Source organism: Narcine bancroftii, chromosome 4, assembly GCF_036971445.1.
Source record: "Narcine bancroftii isolate sNarBan1 chromosome 4, sNarBan1.hap1, whole genome shotgun sequence".
Taxonomy (NCBI): domain Eukaryota; kingdom Metazoa; phylum Chordata; class Chondrichthyes; order Torpediniformes; family Narcinidae; genus Narcine; species Narcine bancroftii.
The window spans coordinates 103,688,426-103,700,415 of NC_091472.1; the positions used below are offsets into that span (position 1 = coordinate 103,688,426).

Sequence of the window (11,990 nt, forward strand, 5' to 3'; positions counted from 1 at the left end):
AGGACTCAGCATTTCCTGCTCACTCCTCAGGCTCTAGCCTCTATTCACCCTCGACCCACCATCCCTCTACCTGACCAGTCCTTTACCCAACCTCTACTCACCCCAAACTCCTCTCACTCTGCCTCTACCCACCCCATCCTATACACGCCCCTCTACTGCCTCTCCCCTCAACTTGTTCCTCCCTCTATCTGTCTCTCACCCTCTAATCACCCCTCCCCTACTCGCCCTGCCCCTCCCCTTTTACCTCTTCCTTATCCACCCCTCCTACTCATCCCTCCCTCTAACTGCCCCTCTCACCACCATAACTTCCCCTGCCCATTACTCCTCACCTACACCCTCTGCCCACCCTTGCTTACCCACCCACTCAGGCCCAGCGCGCTGCTGATCAGCCTTTGCAGACAGCCACCATCTCTCTCTTCACGTGCAGGGCCGAACCAGCCGTCCCTGGGGTCCGCGCGGGTGCAAGCGCTGAAGGCCGTGGCGACCGGGAGAAGTCCACTCGCACTGTGGAAGGGCCATCCGGTGCCAGTCGCGCGGAGCTCGCGCTGCCCGGGGGCCGTGCGCAGCCTGCCATGCCCATCGTGCCAACAGGAAACCACAGGTGCTCGCCAATCCGCCGCACCGCTCGACAGGTGGGAGAAGTGACTGGTTGTGCGGGGAGCCTTCCAACTGGCTTGCCGGCTGATGACATCGACAGACTTCTCGTGTTACAATTTCTCGTATTACAATGAGGAAGGATGTGCAATGAAGGGGGAGGATGGTGGGGGTGACATTACTCTCGCTGCAGAGTAGGCCACATCTGGGCCAGAGTTTGACATGTGTGGTCAACATCATTCTGGATGTGTAAAGAGCTTAAAAGCATAACTGCAGTTAATGTTTTTGACGATGTTCACTTGGGCTTCAAATTTACCATGCATATTAAGGAAAACAAGAAATAGGAGCAGGAGTCTACCATCTGACCAGTTGAGCTTGCTCCACCATTCAATTAGATCATGGATAATCTAGTCATGTACTCAGCTCCACTTATTTGTCTGTTCCCCATCACCCTTAATACCCCAATTTATCTGTCTTAAATAGGTTCAATGAGGTAGCCCCATCTGAGCGCACTGAGAATCTCTAGATTCTCTCCTCTCTGGGAGAAGCATTTCTTCCTCATCTCTGTCTTAAATCTACTCTCCTGGCTCTGTTCTCAAGTTTCGTTTCACCTGCCAGTGAGACAACCTCCCTACTTTATCTATTCCTTTCATAATTTCATGTTTCTATAAGATACCCTCATCCTTCTAAATTCCAATGAATTTAGTCCCAGGCTGCTCAATCTCTCATCATGGCCTAACACCTTCATCTCTGGAATCAACCTATTGATTCAACCAAAGTAAGGTGAATGCCCTGAAATGACAGTCAGATGCAAGAGCACCCACTGTCTGAAATCCCACTGCAATTTACTAATGGGATTAAAAATGTTAGAGGGAAATTTCAAAAAAAATGTTTGGTTCAAAATGTATGACATCACCGTCTCCAAAGCCAGAATGTTCCAAAGGAAGGAGACCAGAACTGCATGGAGATGTAGCCTCAACAGAACCCTGTACAGTAGCCAGAAAGGCCAGACTGTTCATTCTCCCACAGCAATAATTTTGAGGAGAACCAACATCTCACAGACTTTGGAAAAAAGCTCTCAACTTCAAAAAGGAAAAATGCTGCTTTGAAATGAGGGCTCCAAGAATATTTCCTAAATAGCTGGGTTTCCATGCTGCAAGCTGCTCATCTGAATCCCACTGGCCTTTCTTACCAGTTGAATTATTCTGTGGTGTACAGAATCAGTAATCATCTGCCAGGTTTCCTGGCCTCTTCCAAAAGATGGCCAATGCACCAGCGTAAGAAAATTTTCTTCAAAGTCCTGCTGCTGAATTGTGAACTCTGTAGGAATGAAATGTGGTGAAAATGGTTCAAATGTTACACTTCCAATGGAACTTCAGGTCCACAAATTGTACCCAGATTGTTATGACCTAATTCAAAGACATGAATGTTAATCAATTGTACATTTATTTTGGTACTAAACTAGAAATGTTGATCATATTAATCATGGGGTTGTTCTTTTTAACTTAGTGAGGGTTAAGAACATTTAAAAAAATGTTTTGCTTTGCGTGTTATCCAGTTAAGCCAACTCATACTTAAGTACAGCTGGCAGTACTGCTGAGGCTCCAATAGTTCAGTAGTTAGAGCACTGGTCTTGTAAACCAGGGGCTGTGAGTTAGTTCCTTGCTGGGGCCTCATTTCTGTGAGGGATGTTGGACAAAGTGGAGACTCTCTGTCTTCCTTATGGTAGACAAAGTTAAAGTATTTCATTAATGTTACATTCTAAATGTAGAATTACATGACAATAATGGAACCTTTACCAGTGCAATAAAAAAAATATAGAGTGTAGTGTTAGAGGAAGCAAGAGTGCAGGGTACATTGGTACAAAGATAAAAGTGCAGTTAAAACTGCATCTTTTACCAATGAGGTCCATTTACGAATCTGTTAACAGCAAAAAGAAACTGAACTTGAATCTAGAGGTTTGTGTTTTCAAGCTTGAGTATCTACCCAGTGGAAGTTGGGGTGGAGGGGGTATTGGATGAGGAAGAGAGCAACTTCCCCCCTCAAATTTGCCACACCATTCAATATGAGAATGGCAGATGTGCTCCCATTGTCTCTGTATCACCTCTCCATTGGACTTAATTCCCCAATATTTCAAAACCATATCCATCTCGATAAATACCTCCAATTGTCTAGCCCGTATGGCAGAGAATTCCAGAGATTCACCACCTGCTATAAGAAATTCTAGTTGTCTTCTTGTTTGAGATTCTCTCCAGTAGTGGAATCATCCCGAGATCTACCCTGTCAAGCCCCCTCAGGATCTTTATGTTCAAGTAAAATCACCCCTTACTCTTCTAAGCTGCATAGAATATAGATTAATTTCTTTAGCCATTCAAACATCTCAGGATCCTTGAGAATAATAGTGAATTAAGGTAATACTCCACATCTTATAAAAATTCACCCTTACATCTTTGACATTTTATCTGATTTTTTTTCTAAACATAGGAAGGACATGGCCTCCAGTAACCATTGAGTATGAGTACATGCACTACTGTCTTTCCATTTAATCAAAATTGCCCATCTAGCTATCAATGAGGTAAAATCTAAAATTTCCTTCTGAGATTAAGTCAATACTATTTCCTCTTGAAAAAAAACAATTTAACAAATTAGGGTGCTTGGATGTCCTGAACAGTGCTGTCTGGTCTCCGAGTGTCGTCCTTCATTTCCTATTTTTATTTGATGTGCAAGTTTGCCTTGTTTAGAGGGAGAGGTGTGATTATTAGGAGGGAGGGTGGGTTCTCTTTTTTTTGTTTTTTTTTCAATATTTTTGATATAGCATGTTTGATCTGAAAGGGTGCACACAATTTATATGATGTATAAACCAGGTTTTATTTGAAATGTTCAAATTTTTTGTCTTTTCTCATAATGTACTAGATCTATATGTGTGTATTTTTTTTAATAAACTAAGATATTAAAAAAGAATAATAGTGAATATTTATTATAAAATTTATTTATTGTCTCTTTTTAATGTCATTTTTATATATACTACAGTAGTATTTTTAAATTCCTGTTTGGCTGCAGCAAGTAATTTTGATTTATATTTACATTGTACTATGAATATGACAATAAACTCATTATTGTTTTTGATGTACAGGAGAACATAGAACATTTCAGCACAGTACATGCTCTATGGCCCACAATGTTGTGCTGACCTATACAAAACATACTCAACAATGTAACCCTTCTCTATCGCACACCCATAACCCTCTATTTTTCATGTAATCATGTTCCCAAGGGTCTTTTAAGTGCCCTTGTAGTACCAGCCTTTACCACCAACCTGGCAATGCATTCCAGATACCCACTATTCCTGTGTTTATCTAAAAAAAATTTGACATCACCCTTAAGCTTTTGTCCACTGTCCTTAAACTGATGTCCTCTGGTACTTGCTATTGTCACCCTGGGAAAATGGTGCTGGCTGTCCACCTGATCTATGCACCTTATCTATTAATGCATCTCTTATCCTTTGTCACTCCTAAGAGAAAAGCATCAGCTTGATTAACCTTGCTTCATGGATAATGTTCTCCAATCTAGGCAAGATCCTAGTAAATCTCCTCTGCACCTTGTCCAAAGCATCTTCATCTTTTGTGTAATGAGGTGACCAGAACTGAATATAGTGCTCAAAGTGTGGTACAACCAAATTTTCATAGAACTGCAACATTACCTGGAGGCTCTTGATCTCAATCTCCCAACTGCTGAATGTTCCATATGTCTTCTTAACCATCCTATCAACATAAATGGCATTTTTGAAGGATCTTGAGAAGGTTCAGTTGGTGAACAGTTCAGCTAGTCAATTCATACATAGTTCAGAAGTAAAAACAGTGCAGAGTTAGAGAGATTGGTTAGATTAAAGCAAAGTAACATTGTTTGTACCAAAGATAAAGGTACATTGCCAATGCTTCAAGCTTGAGCCCTTCATCAAGGTATGTACAAAATGTAGGCAGGTGGCTGAACAAAATGGAGGGGAGGACAGGGGGATGAGCATGGTCCCACAGGCAGGTTAATAGGTGGATTAGGGAGGAAAGGTACACCAGGAAACAAGGAAAAGTGGGATGATTGTGAATGGAGAGGGAAGGGGTGGATAGCTGGAAGAAAGACAGAAGGTTGGGGAAGAGATGGAGAACAGGGAGTAGGCTAGCAGAATCTGGAGCAGTCAATGCCATGAGTTTCCAGACTGCCCAAATGGAAAATTAGGTGTTACTCCTCCAATTTACAGGTGGTTTAGCTTTGAAAGTACATGAGGTCATGGACAGATATGTCAGCACGCAAGTAGGATGTAGAATTGAAATGGTTGGCCACTAGGAAATCCCTATCACTGATCTTGACAGAGCAAAGGTTCTCAGTGAAGCAATCTCCCAGTCTGTGTCCAGTCTCTCCAATGGAGAGAAGGTCACAATGGGAGCACCAAATGCAGTTGATGACTCCAGTGGATACACAAGTTAAGTGTTGCTTCACTTGGAAGGACAGTTTGGGGCCCTGAAATGTGGTGAAGGAGGAGGTGTGGGCACAAGTGTGACACTTCCTGTGGGCACAGGTGAAGGTGCCAAGGGGGCAATTAATTGGAAGGGAAGAATGGTCAGAGTGAGTCACAGAGGGAGCGGTCCCTAAGGAAAATGGGGAGTGAAAGATGTGTCTGGTGATGTAATCATGTAGGAGATGAAAATTATGGAGAATAATGTATTGGATGTGAAGGCTGATTAGATGGTAGGGAGGACGAGGGGAATCCTGTTTCGTGTCTGGGGGCAGATGAATGGGAAATGGAGGAGATGCTGATAAGCGCTGATGATGGTGGAGGGGAAGCCACGTTTTAGGAAGAAGGACATTTCAAATGTCCTTGACTGGTAGACTTCATCTTGGGAACAGAGGAATTGAGAGAAAGGAATAGAATCCTTGCAAGGGACTGGGTGAGAAGAAGTGTAGTCGAATTAGTTGTGGAAGTTAGTAGGTTTGTAAAATATGTCTTTGGAAAGCTTGTCTCCCAAGATGGAGGCAGAGAGATCAAGAAAAGGGAGAGTGTTGCTGGAGATGGAGCAGGTGAAATTCAGGATGAAAGTTGGCGAGCTCATCATAGGTGCATGAGGCAGCACCGATATGGTCAATGTAGCAGAGAAAAAATTGAGAGGCCTTGCCTGTGTAGGCTGGCAGCATGGATTGCTCCACAAAGGCCACAAACAGGCAGGTGTAGCTGGGAGCTATGCGGGTACCCATGGAAACTCCCGTGATTTGGTGAAAGTGGAATGATTGAAAGCAGGTTAGCGCAGGGTGCCATTGCTAGCATAACAGTTAGTGCAATTCTATTACAATGCCAATGACTGAGCGGGTGTCATGGTCAAGGGGCCTGTTTTTCTCTATGATTCTGACACAAAATTAACAGAAGTTGCCTGCTGGGATCGTTAAAACAAGCAGACCACAGAAATTGAACATTAAGTTCAAGTTCAAATTTATTGTCAAAGTACATGCATGACATCACATACAACCCTGAGATTCTTTTTTTCCTGTGGGACGGGCAGAATTTCTAAATACTGATAACTAAATTGTACTCAAGAAATTTTTTTTTTCAAAAGAAAGAAATGTAATCAAACCGACTACAAATTTAGAAAGAAAGTAAAAAATCAGTAATAAATAATGAGCAAAGTAAGAATCTTAAATGAGTCTCCAAATGAGTCTTCTTCAGGAGTCTGATGGCTGAGGGGGTTGCAGCTGTTCCTGAACCTAGAGGTACGAGTCTTGTGGCACCTATACCTCTTTGCTAATGGGAGCAGCAAGAACAGAGCATGTCCTTGTTGCTGTGAATCCTTGATGATAGCTGCTCCTCTCTGTAGATGTGACTAGGGGATCAGGGGGTATGGAGAGCTGGAACAGGGTACTGAGTGGATGATCAGCCATGATCAAAATGAATGGCGGTGTAGTAGGCTTGAAGGGCCAAATGGCCTACTTCTACACCTATTTTCTATGTTTCTATGTTCTCAATATTGGGGAGTGTCTTCCCTGTGATATACTGGGCTGTGACCATTACCTTATGCAAAGCCTTCCAATCAGAGGTATTGGTGCCCTCCTATGAGGCTGTGATGCAGCTGATCAGCACACTTTCCACAACACTAATGTGGAAGTTTTCGAGGTATCCAATGACATATCGAACTGTTGCAAACTCCTGAGGAACTAGAGACACTGAAATGTTTTCTTTAGGATGGCATCGATATGATGGGTCCAGGAAAGGTCCTCCGAGATGGTGACTCCCAGGAATTTAAATTTGCTCACCCTCTCCACCTCTGATCTCCCAATGATCACTAAATCATACACCTCTAGTTCTCCTTTCCTAAAGTTTAATTTTTTTAAAATGTAATTTTTAATTAAAAAAATTTAGACATGCAGCACTTAACAGGCCATTTTCTCCCATGAGCCTTTTGCCGACCAATTTCAGCCAATTAACTTGCAACCCATAATATGCTTCCAATGGTGGGAGGCAACTGGAACCCCCATGGAAAACCCACATAGAGATGGGAGAACGTACAAAACCCCAGTCCCGATCACTGCTGCTGTATCAGCGTGCTAACCACTACACTAACCATGCTGCCTGATCAGCTCCTTAATAACACTGAGTGTGAGGGTGTTGTTGGTGCACCATTCAGTCAATTTTCAATCTCCCTTCTGTATGCTGACTCATCACCCACTTTTTTATACAGTCCACTATGGTCATATCATTAGCATGGTGTTGTTGTTGTACCAAGCCTCATAGTCATAGGTATAAAGCAGGTTGAGCAGAGGGCTTAAGTATTGAACCCTGTGGTACTCCGGTGCTGATGGAGATTATGGAGGAGATGATCTTGTCAATCTGCACTGATTGGAATCTGGAGGTGAGGAAATCCAATTGCATAATGGGGCATTGAAGCACAGGTCTTGGAGTTTGCTGATTCATTTTGAGGGGATGGTGGTGTTGAATGCTGAACTGAAGTCAATAAAGAATATCCTGAGGTCTGCATCTTTGCTGTCCAGGTGTTCCAGGGTTTTGTGCAGTCAGTGAAATGGTATCGGCTGTGGGCTTGTTGCTGCAATAGGCAAATTAGGACAGATCCATGTTGCTGCTCAGGCAGGAACTAATATGCCTCAACACTAGCCTCTCAAATCACTTCATCACTGTGGATGGGAGTGCCACTGGTTAATAGACATTTAGGCAGATTACCACACTTCTTGAACCAGGACAATTGAAGCCTGTGTGAAACAGGTGGGTACCATCACCTATTGGAGGGGGATATTGAACTTATCCATGAATACATTGGCCAGTTGGTTGGCACAGATTTTCCATTCTTTGCCGGGTACTCCGTACAGATATGAATATGCTTTCCTTGGATTCACTCTCCTGAAGTGAGCCTGCGTGTCATCTTTGAATACTGATAGAAGAAGATCATAAGGGAATATATGGTGCGCAATGGCTCTTCATTGTTCTAGCAGTCAAATCGGACATAGAAGGCATTAAGCTCATCTGAGACTGAAGCTTTGCTGTCTCCTACTGCACCAGATTTGGTTTGGTAGCAGATTATGTCCTTTATGGTCTCTTGTTTCCATTCTCATCTGAAATCTCCACTTCACGTGGGAGATGGCTTTCCTTAGGTCGTACCTGCAGTATGTGTAGTGTTCTTGATCTGACTTAAATGTCTGCAGTCTGGCTTCAGCAGATACCATGACTGTTTCCGGTGATTATTCCCAGTACACTTCTTAATCTGGGTTTCTCCATTGGCTGTGGTTAAAGTATTATTCTGTAAAGGCTGTAATAAATATAAATGAAATCACATCAATATGTAAACCAGATTATCATATTGTTTTGGGGTTTGAGTGATTGTAATTTTTCTCACATGGAATATTGTTCTTTTAGAAAGCTAAAACAATTGTCACTCACTAGATCTGCATTCATTCTGCTCTCTGCCAATGTAACAGCTGGTAGATGTGGCTTTCCAAACATTACTACTAAATCCAGGCCCCTCTGCCCAGAACTGAGAGCTGAATGGGAACATCCAACAGAATGGTTTTTGCCATGTGATGTGCTGTGAGAGGAAATATGGCCATGGTATTGAATTATGAACCACAAAAAGGAGCAAGATTGAAATAAAGTCTCCTTGACCAGTGGATACTCTGCTCAATCCACATGGAAGAAATGCATCATAATTAGGGAACAATAGTGGCGTGACTTTGCGTTTATAGAGTCACGCAGCACAGAAAAGGCCCTTTGGCCTAACTCATCCTTGCCGACCAAATAGGCATTCAGGGCAGTCCCAATGTTTTCCATTTGCCCATATCCTTCTAAACCTTCCTATCCATAAATCTGCCCAAAAGCTTTTTGATTTTTTTTATTATACCCAGTTCTACACTTTCCTCTGGCAGCTCATTCTAGATACAGACCACCTCTGAATGAAAATGTTGCCCCTGAGGTCCCTCTTAAATCTCTTCCAGCTCAACTTAAACCCATGACCACTAGTTCTGGAATAATCTACTCTTGGAAAAAGACTTCCACTCACAATTCTGTAAACTTCTACAAGATCATCCCTCAGTCCTATTCCTTGGCTCTGGGGAATAAAAACCCAGCTGATTCATCCTCTTCTTAAAACTCAAACTCTTCAGTCCCAGCAATATCCTGTTGTATGTCCTCTGTACCCTTTCCAATATCTTTACATCCTTGCTATTGCTGGATGATCAGAACTGAACACACTACTCTCCCAGGTGTAGTCTCACCAATGCTTTGTACAGCTGAACCATGAGTTCCTAATCTTTGTACTCAATACCCCACCTAATGAAACCAAACATGTCTCCAACTATTTGATCAGCCGCCAATGCAGCCAGGTCCAGTCTGGCTACTTCTTCCCAGCTCTGGATCACTACACGCTGGAGGCAGAGCTTGTGCGCCTCGGCTCGGTGAGTGTGTTTGGGTGGGACAGAGCTTGTGTGTGGCCCATGGGGGGCATGCATGCTGAACACTGTCAGGCAAGGGTGGGATTGGGATCCACAGACCTCCCCCCCATTCCCCCTGAAGGACATCCCCCCTCTCCTCCTCCCCCTCCATTCTCCTCCCTCCCCTTCCCCTTTCTTGTCCACCTGAGTTGCCATTTTCAAGAAACTGTGAATCCCTGTACCCTCAGGTCTCTGTTCTACAATGCTCACCAGAGCCCTGGTTTATACTGTGTAAATTATAGTCTGGCTTGATTTGCTAAATTTCATTGGCAATAAGGGAAGTAGTTCTCTCTCACAGCAGTTCCTACATCTGATCACCAACCAGTCACCAGCAGTGAGGCTGGATGAGGATTTGGTGTTGAGGACACAGGATGGGGATTGGCATTGACCCCCAACCATTCCCATTCACTGACATGTCTAATCAGTAGTCACCAGCCAAAATCTGGAGGACAGGTGTCGAAAATATTCCAGCAAGGTGCCCTTAAATGATTCCTAGGCCCCACTTCAATTTTTCAAAAAAACATATGCCCCACCATTAGTGGAAAAAAGTTATATATTCAAAAGAAGTTTTAATTAAATCATTTACTACAAGTGTATTTCAATGCAATTAAGGTCGGGAATACACTGGAATGCTATTTCATATTCAACTACTACTTCAATATGTCAATCATCTCAAACACACATTCAATAATGGTCGTCACTTCAGTGGGAACCTTGCTCCTGATGCTGGCTTCCAATTTTTTTTTTGATTCAAGGGATTAATTTTCTTAGTTTCAACCTTAAATCTCCACGTTTTGTAATTTCCAGTCGGTTTCTCTTAGCTGTAGCAAATCACCAACAGCACTGCAGCCACATTCTACTAAATAAGATGATGGAAAATGTACCAATAGTCCCCTTGCTAAAGTAGTTGAGTTTGGGTATTTCTTTTCGATCTCGTTAGACAGCCACATCATGGTTCCTTTCACTTTGAACAGAGTTTTCACATATTCATCATGTTGCAACTCAGATAACTCCTCTTGGTATTGCACTGGAACTTCAGATAAGTCCACCAGCAATGGCTGAGTTAACCAAGAGAGAAAATTCATTGCCTTTAAATCATAAAATCTATAATTGAAGACAGTAACCAACATTTTCAAATGGTCAACAATGACATTTGTAGCAGCATTAGTTACCTCAGACTTATTCAACCAATAGAATTGACTGAAATTTCTTGCAGAAATATTCCTTCGGCATAATTTTAAAAGTGTCATGAATCCAAATATCTTTGTTTTTGCATCAACGAGTGTCATAATTGGTACTTGGAGTTGCTTGTTCAATTTACTTAGTTTCTCAAAAATGCCTGTCAAGTATAAGCTTAAGCTTCATTTCAGGTTTGTCCTTCAAAAACTCGTTGAGGAGATCAAACAGTTCCATCAACCTTTTGAAGCAGTTTCCCTTTGACAACTGCTTTACTTCTGTGTGCAGCAATAATCTCACATGTTTTGCATTTGTATCGACATAAAACTGCTTAAACAGACATTCACATTTGGCATTAGCTTTGATGGCATTGATGCACTTGATCACAGAATGCAGCATTTTGTATAGAATGGGAAAGATACAAAGTTTCCTTTTGGTATTTCATTTTCATTCAAATAATTTTTGAGCTTGCTCGAGATATCAATTGAAGTAGTGGTTGTTTCTGATCATTCACAAAACAACATTTCTTCTTGAAACTCTTCCTGATCAATACATCTCACATATACTAATAACAGAGCATCACTGTCCCATATGGTAGATTCTTCCAGTTGTATTGAGAACTTTCGTGATTTCAACTTCTCAATAGGCTGTTTTTCAACATCTTGACCCATGTCATCTACTCTGTTGCAGACAGTATTGTGATTCAGTGGCATTGCTTGGAAATCTTTCTCATCTTTTTGCAAAACTGTTTTGAGAAACAATGATATTGTGGGTTTAATCAGTTCCTCCCCAATCACATGATTCTTCCCGTTTTGCTATCAGGAGAGAAATTTCATAGCGAGCTTCAAGGGGACAATTCAGGGCTGTAGTTCGTGCAGTGAATAATGAAGTGATTTTTGATCTATTTTCAAACTTCTCTTTCAGTGATTTAAGATATTCCAATTTCAAATTGACATGGTTAGGATGTTTTAACCTCAAATGAGCTTCAAGAAGGCCTGCTTTCGTTGATTCATTTGTTAAAGTCTGTTGGCATAATAGGCAAAAAAGTGCATGTTCATTATGTACAGCAGGTAGAAACCCAAACTTCAAGAACTCCACTGAATATTGACAAACCTTTTCCTTGCTTGGTCTGCTCATTTTGAATATACAACAGTGTGAGCTCCATGAAACAGATTAATACAACAGTGCGAGCTCCCTGAAACAGATTAATCAATATTTTATTAAGTCTTAAAATTGAAAAATGT

The 11,990-nt window shown here is 42.0% G+C and overlaps 2 protein-coding genes across 7 annotated transcripts in view; one reads left to right on the top strand and one right to left on the bottom strand.

The window, feature by feature from the left end:
• armt1 (acidic residue methyltransferase 1) overlaps positions 1-11,990 on the top strand; it is a 167,068-nt gene that overhangs the window by 13,872 nt on the left and 141,206 nt on the right. The window lies entirely within an intron of this gene.
• Positions 10,120-11,990, bottom strand: part of rmnd1 (required for meiotic nuclear division 1 homolog) — a 115,955-nt gene continuing 114,084 nt past the window's right edge. The window contains exons 14-15 of one of the 2 annotated variants that reach the window (XR_011355974.1): positions 11,860-11,941; positions 10,120-11,769 (exon numbers count right to left, since the gene is read on the bottom strand). The gene's annotated coding sequence lies outside the window, so the exon portion shown is untranslated. Of the gene's footprint in view, positions 11,942-11,990 lie in introns of both variants that reach the window. The other variant, XR_011355973.1, reaches the window with a different exon arrangement.